The 7,530-nt window shown below is 32.7% G+C and overlaps 1 long non-coding RNA gene across 4 annotated transcripts; it reads left to right on the forward strand.

The window, feature by feature from the left end:
* Positions 1 to 289: 289 nt before the first annotated feature.
* LOC116020942 lies at positions 290 to 3,345 on the forward strand. 4 transcript variants are annotated; one of them, XR_004098870.1, is made up of 9 exons: positions 290 to 620; positions 1,065 to 1,197; positions 1,429 to 1,549; positions 1,712 to 1,813; positions 2,364 to 2,432; positions 2,529 to 2,637; positions 2,820 to 2,881; positions 2,971 to 3,027; positions 3,140 to 3,345. It is a non-coding gene; the product is annotated as an uncharacterized LOC116020942 (long non-coding RNA). The 4 variants fall into 4 exon arrangements; XR_004098872.1 differs by having other exon boundaries at positions 1,429 to 1,813; positions 2,513 to 2,637; XR_004098869.1 differs by having other exon boundaries at positions 1,429 to 1,813.
* The last annotated feature ends 4,185 nt before the right edge of the window (positions 3,346 to 7,530 follow it).

Raw genomic sequence — 7,530 nt, forward strand, 5'->3', positions numbered from 1 at the left:
ATATGCTCATGGTATGGTTCCAATTTTGGAATTGGTCGAACTTCACTACAACAAACTGATTGTTTAGCGACATATACTTAGCGGCGGTTATATATAACCGCCTCTAAATGACTATTTTGAGGTGGTTATAAAACCGCCACTAATTTAATATGAAAACCTAAATAGTTAATTGTTAGCGACAATTACTTGCGACGGTTCATCATAACCACCACTAAAACTCTAAGATAATTAATATTTATGTTTAATGCTAAATGTTTTTAGAAAGAGTGATTTCATTTGATCTGCTCGACTCGACTGCTCCCAAAAATCGCAAAACGTCGCCTCTGTCTCGCGCCCTTGGCCCCTCGCCATTGATCGCTACAACAACCACTCAAATCTCCTCAAGTGTAATAATGAAGTCATTAAAAGTTGCAATCACAAGTAAATATGCAAATCTACCTATTCTACCATCGCCACTCACGACAATCGCCGGTCAGCCGCGCGCCTTCGCCACTTTCTAGTTCGCCAGCTCGCCGCGCGCCTTCACCACCCTCTAGTTCGTCGGCTCGCCGCGCCTTCATCTAATCTTCTTCGCGGCTTCGCCTAATGCCCTAATCGCTTGTGTAATCTGAATTGCAAAGGTATTTTATGATTTGGGAATTAGGAATTTAGGCTGTATTGTTGTATTTGCAGAATCCATATTGCATAGCGTATGGAATTAGGATTTTAGGCCTAAATTCCTAAATTTTTTATTGCCTGTGTAATATGCATTTTGCAATTTCAAAGATATTATGATTTGGGAATTAGGAATTTGCATAATGCAGCTTCCATAACCAAATTACATAGGTGCATAGCGTATGGAATCCATATACAAATCTTCAATTCTGCAAACTATGCATATTAGGTATTCTGTTCCATGTTTGTAGAATTGCATATTTGCATAATGCATATTAGGATTTAGGTCGTATTATTGTATTTGCAGATTCCATATGGAACCAAATTGTATTTGCTGATTATTGTTAAACTGGTTAGGATTTCTTTTTTGAATTTGTTTATTTATTTTATTTTTTTGGTTGATGATATAGAAGAAGTGGTATTTTATTGATGGTTAACCCTCACTTGAATCCTGTGGTTGGGAAGCCATGGTTGACATACTTTGCCTGGTTGTGAAATACACTCAAAATTTGGTTGGGAAGTCGTGGTTCTCCAAATCATCAGGTAAGGTTGATTCTTTTCATTTGTGAAATACTCTACCTGTGAAGCTAATAATGTAATTTTAGAGTCATTAGTGACATAAAGCATCCAAGAATTTGCTCATTCACATGGAACATTTACAGTTGTTTGTTTCTTATTACAATATATGTTTTCTATTGTCACTAAAAGGGAAGAATCCCAGACAGTTTATACCAAAAATGGAAGAATTTTGTTTTGATTGTTTACATATACTAGGTGGACGGTATGTGTTAAGGATTGACTGGAAAAACATTATGACTACGAAGCAGCAGTGGATGGAGCAAATGTTGGGCTTTATCAACAAAACTTTGCTGAGGGTGGCTTTAGTATTTCCCAGGTCATGAATCTTTGAATTGTCATTGCTTTGCGAATTTTTGTTCTATTTCATGTTAAAGTTGTTACTAACTTTGTTCTATTCCTAATTATAGAGTTATATACCTTAGCATTAGTTTTACATCTCTGTAATGATATGCTTATGGATATGGTCACTACAATTTAGGTACTGGCTTTTTGGTGCTGTGAAATTCAAGTGTTTGCTTGTGACAAATGACGAAATGAGAGATCAAATTTTTAAGCTTTTGGGTAGCAATTTCTTTATCAGGTTGGCATTTTCTTCAAGTTTGTTTTCCTCTTTCCCTGAACACTAGTGTTCAAATTTTCTGATAATTCCTTCTTTCCTGAAATGAACTGCCATAGTTGTGCTATAGATTTATAGTGTTCTGGACAGTTTTTCTTACTATAAATGAACTATGTTATTTTATTGATGGAAAAAATTAAACTAGTTAAGTGCTAGCTACTTCTATCATATTGGTATTTATTAGAGGGGAGGATTAAATAAGATTTTTAGCATATGTTAATAATTTTTTGCACAAGACCAATAAAAAAAATATTATAGTTAAGCTGTAAGCCTGTAACACTATTTATTCACATCCACCAGTATTACTAATTATGAAGTATACTGGAACTTGCTTTTGTTGTGCCTTTTCTGAAGTGCACTTAAACAACATAACACTCTTGACTTGGTTGTGGTGAAATTATGGTCTAGGAAAGTTAAGGAAAACCAACTTAGTTATTCCTCCTATAGTTGTTGGATACTACTTGGATCTTAATCTAATTAGTACTTTTAATGTATCTTGGAACCTATTTTGTAGGTAAGGTACACCTTTGTGAAAGGTGACCTGGAGCTTTTGATGCCACCGTCATTTTCTGGTGTCATCCAGGTATTTTCATATTTATTCATCGTGGCTTTCATTTCGTTTCTTTTTTTTTTCTTCCCTTTTGCATTTACGATTCAATGTAGCTGGTGCATGCTTCAGGAAGGAGAAACATCTCTGTTCGTTAAAATAAATGATTGTTATCACCTGTGTTATGAATGGATCATCATTGCGTGTGGGTGGTGAATTGCGTTGGTGCTTTGAACTACAAGTATTTCCTTTTCTTCCTGGTTTAGGTTTAAGTGTTTAACTCTATAAATTTCTTATATCTAGGTTACAAGTCTTAGTGTCTTACTCTCCTTTCTTAATATTCTCATATGCAACATACTTTATTTGTTATTTTGTTGTTATGTTTTGCAATTTACTTTATTTATTTACTTCTTATGGGTTCAGATATGGGATTTTGTCCCAAAGCCACAAGCTCACAAAGAAACTCCTCTAAGTGAATTTTTAATGTAAGTTTCATCATGATAGACTCTATCATAACAGTAAGTTTTCGGTTTTATTTGGAAATATGCATGTGTTTAATTGAATCTATTGCCAGGTTGAGGTGACTGCTCTTAATAGTTTTGAAGAGAAAGAGGAACAATTCAGGGAGCAGGTAATTAAATTTGTTATATGTTCTTGGCTTTTAATACTTCTCATTCATTATAATCATGCATTTTCATCCATGCAACTGAAATTGTTACATTTATCGACTCTTTCTGATACAGGTGGTGGTGGTAATCACTTGTCAAGGAACTGCAAGGAATTAATATGTAGCCTACTGGTCATGTGCGGAGTTTGTGTTTTTGCAAGGATCACTTGTTATCAAGAATACTATTGAATACTGTGCTTAAAAATCACTTGTTGTTATTAAAAATTACTAGCTATTAATTAATATTATCGAATACTATTGAATGTTATTATTTGAATGTTACATAGAGTTTATTTGTGATTGCAATACACATTTGAATATAAAGATTTTTGAAGAAATATAATTAAATGATAATTATTTAGCAACACTTAATTATGAAAACAAAAAATAATTTAGCGACACTTAAAATAACCGCCTCTAATATTTTAAAAAATAAATAAAGATAAATATTCAGCGACACTTAATAACCGTCACTAGAATTTTTGAAAATAAATAAAGAAAAATATTTAGTGACACTTAATAACCGTCACTAAGATTTAAATGACAAATAAATAGATATATTTAGAGGCGGTTTTGAAACCGCCCCTAAAAGCAAAAGTAAAATACATCACTTTTAGAGGCGGTTATAAAAATCGCCGCTAAATGCAATGCTGGTCAAGAATTCCCACACTTGTCTAAAACCGCCTCTAAATCCTTCGCGACACACTATTTAGACATGGTTGAAAAACCGCCTCTAAACAACTTAGTGGCGGTTGTAAACCGCCTCTAAATAAAAAATTAACCGCCGCTAAATAACCTTTTTGGTGTAGTGCTTGAACCGAAACCTTGTAATAGGTTCCACATTCGGTTGTAAAATTGGCAGTTTTCGAACTGAATATATATATTTTTTATTCTTATTTTTGTAAATTTGATTTTATATTTTTAAAATTGTCCAAATTCAATCATTATAATTATCTTTTTTAGAAATTTTCAATTCTAAAATGTTTTTAAAATGGTTATATGAAATATTTAAACTTCAAAATTAAACTATAAAAAAATTGTTATAGATAAACTTTAAAGTGTTATTTAAAATTTTAAAGTTTAAACTTTAATAAAATAATGAATAATAATTATTTTTTTCCGGTTTAGAACAGAAATCGTCTAATGGGTTCGGATTCTTAACCAAAACCAGAACCATTTGTACAGTTTCAATTCCGGTCTGATTCCAATATATGATGCACGGTTCGATTCGGACTGTGGTCATCCTTATCCAATTATAGCCTTGCCAACTACTCTAAAATAATAGAGTGGACAAAGATTTCAGTAATATGTCCTTAATCTAAATTTAAATACATGCCAAATATTTCAACAAATTTATGGAATAGTGGGATCGGAGCGGTACAATGATCTCATCTATGATGCATGAAAATTTTGAGAGAGTAACATGTTATATCCAAAACTCCTCAAAACTCATTAAGAAATATTTTTTTTTGTAACCTTTTTAATAAAATAAAAATTTATGAAAGAAGGTTCTTTTCATTTCAATTATTAATTAATAAAAAATTTAGAGATCATTTCCGGTTACCAAAACTAGCTTTAGGTTAAATGTCTTTTTAAAATGTCAAAATGTCAACTACTTCTCTCTTACCTCCATTTCCTATTTGGTCTGCCCACTAATGTCCTTGATACAATGATACCTAAGACGAATCTGCCCAAAAATGGCAGGGTGACATACCATCATAGCATCGTCCGATGAGGTTGATGGATCTATTCGTTTGTCAACCTATCTATAGATCAGATAAAACTAAGTTGGGATTTTTTTTCCTTAATAAAGATATTAATGAAACATAACAAAATTAGAATATTTAAGTTTAGAACATTTTCGATTTTGGACAATATGTTATTGTTTTAAATAGGTTGTGGTATTTAACTATTTATTAGTGATTTACTATATATGTTACTTTTATTTATTAGTGTCATACTTCTAATTATAAAACTAATAGATAATTCATATTTATGCATATTTAATATAAGAAAAAGTATTTAGATATACATCCTAATATTTTTTATATTTATACGCTTCCCCTACATTTTTATAAAGTGCATGGGATGAAGTTTTACTGAAACATTTAGCAAATTTAGTAGGTTGACACATAGGCCCAATTTTGGTGTTCTGTCCCTTGGGCATGTTGGGCCACCGTTGTTGCTAGGTGGTAATATTATTGGAGCCGGAGGTGATGAGAGAGACGATAACAGGTGGGATAATAGGATTACCACCGCCACTTATAGGTGGTCATGAGACAGGTGGAGTAGTGGGTACACCGTCTTTAGAAGGTGCGATAGTAGGATTACCATCACCATTCCTAAGAGGTGAGATGACGATACATGTGGTATAGTATGCACACCATCATTAGTAGTTGGTGGCCGGGATAGTAGGATTACCACATCCTCTTGTTGGTGGTGAGACATGTGAAATAGTAGGATTTCCGATCCACAACCATATTTTGTGGGTGGTGAGGCAGGTGAAATAGTGGGTACATCACCATTAATAGGTGGGATAGTAAGATTATCACTACTTCTACAAGTTGGAATACTGTGGTTGCCTCAGCAAGGAGTTTAGACAATGGGTTGATAACACTGATTGGTAGGACTTTTAACGAGCTGAACATGAACGAATATAAGTTATTCGTGTTCGTTTGTTAATATTTTTAGAATGTTCGTGATCTTTGTTAAGGTTTTAAAAATCCTGTCTATTTTATTTTGTTAAGCATTCATTAGTGTTTGTTAACGTTTGCGAACATGTTCATAAATTTGTTCATTAACTTTAATGAATATATTCACGAACGTGTAGGTGCTTGTTAATGTTCGCAAACAAATTCACGAAGGTGTTTGTTAATGTTAACGAACGCATTCACGAACACTAAACAAGCAAACACATGTAAATATTTCTTGTTTTGGGTTCTTTTTTACCAGACACTAAACGATAACTTATCAAAAGTTGATAAACTCAACTGGATGAGAACTAAGGAGAAGCTAATTCATAATTGGTATATGACTGTAGCTAGGAGCGGAAGTGAAAATATAATATTTAAAAAAAAAAAAAAAAAAGTCTACACTAAAGTAATATCTTAAAATTTAAAAAATAAAATAACATAAATTACACTTAAATGAGTGTGTGATGAACCGTTTTTAATGAACGAGTATGTTCGTGAACATTATTAAATGAACATTAAATGAGCATGTTCATGAACATTATTAAACGAACACTAACGAATGTGTTCACAAACTCTTAGAAAACAAGCATACAAATATTTAAACTTTTTTCGTTTATAAGCGAATTCTAAAATTTGTTTATTTATGTTTGTTTACCTTAATAAATGAACAACAAAGAATGCTTATCGAGCATGAATACAGGTAATTAATTTACCAAAAATAAATAGTTTATTCAAAACTATGTTCGTTAACACACTACTCAAACGGTAAAAGAACTAAAGAAGGCAATGTTGAGGGAAAGTAATTAAGAGGATGGCTAAGGCTTGGAATTCGGAGGCCATATATAGTACTATGCGTGTAATTATGAAGATATCCTTAAAACGCAATTGACTAATGATATTATTGTACTGCTCCCACTTTTCATCAATTTATTAAAATGTTTGGCAGGTATGTAAATGTAGATTAATTACTACTGCAACCAGCGTAACTCTAATTTAACGTACACTCTAAACAAAATCCCTAGAAAAATCCTGTTGAGAGGATAAAAATGGGGTTAAATTTGAGCCATTGATCAAATCTAAATTAACGGCTCGTATCAATTCATGTTTACTTCAAAGATAACAACTCCACTATTTGATATTATATCGCTATCATATTATTCTTCTTTTGAATTAGATAATTGAAAACAGCAAAACTTAGATCAAATCATTTTGAGAAACTAGGAAATCAACACACCTTAAAGAAGGAAATCTGTAAAAATGGCGCACCTTAAGAAGGAAATCAACACACCTTACGAACGAAAACAAAGCATCTTAAGAAGGAAAACAATGCATCTTAAGAAGGAAAATCACGCACCTAAAGATTTAGACAGACGCACCTTAAGAAAGAAAAAACAATGCACCTTAAGAAGGAAAACACGCACCTTAAGAAGGAAAAGCAAGCACCTAAATCTTTAGGCCGACGCACCTTAAGTTTCAACAACTGACACACCTTAAGAAGGAAATCACGTACCTAAAGCTTTAGACCGACACACTTAAGTTTTAACAACTTATGCACCTTAAGCACACAACACAAAAATCACGCACATTAAATTTGACCTAGATACAAAAAGACCAAATTGCCACCATATTTTTTTAAATCATTGTTAATCCTGAACATTGATTTAGGCAAGATCAATGACTCTCATCTCACTGCACCTCCGCACCTGGGTGCACCATCCGCATTTAACCTAATTCTATATATATATGTGTGTGTGTGTGTCTATAGGGGGCTTCA

The sequence above is a fragment of the Ipomoea triloba genome, chromosome 5 (genome assembly GCF_003576645.1).
Source record: "Ipomoea triloba cultivar NCNSP0323 chromosome 5, ASM357664v1".
Classification (NCBI taxonomy): Eukaryota; Viridiplantae; Streptophyta; class Magnoliopsida; order Solanales; family Convolvulaceae; genus Ipomoea; species Ipomoea triloba.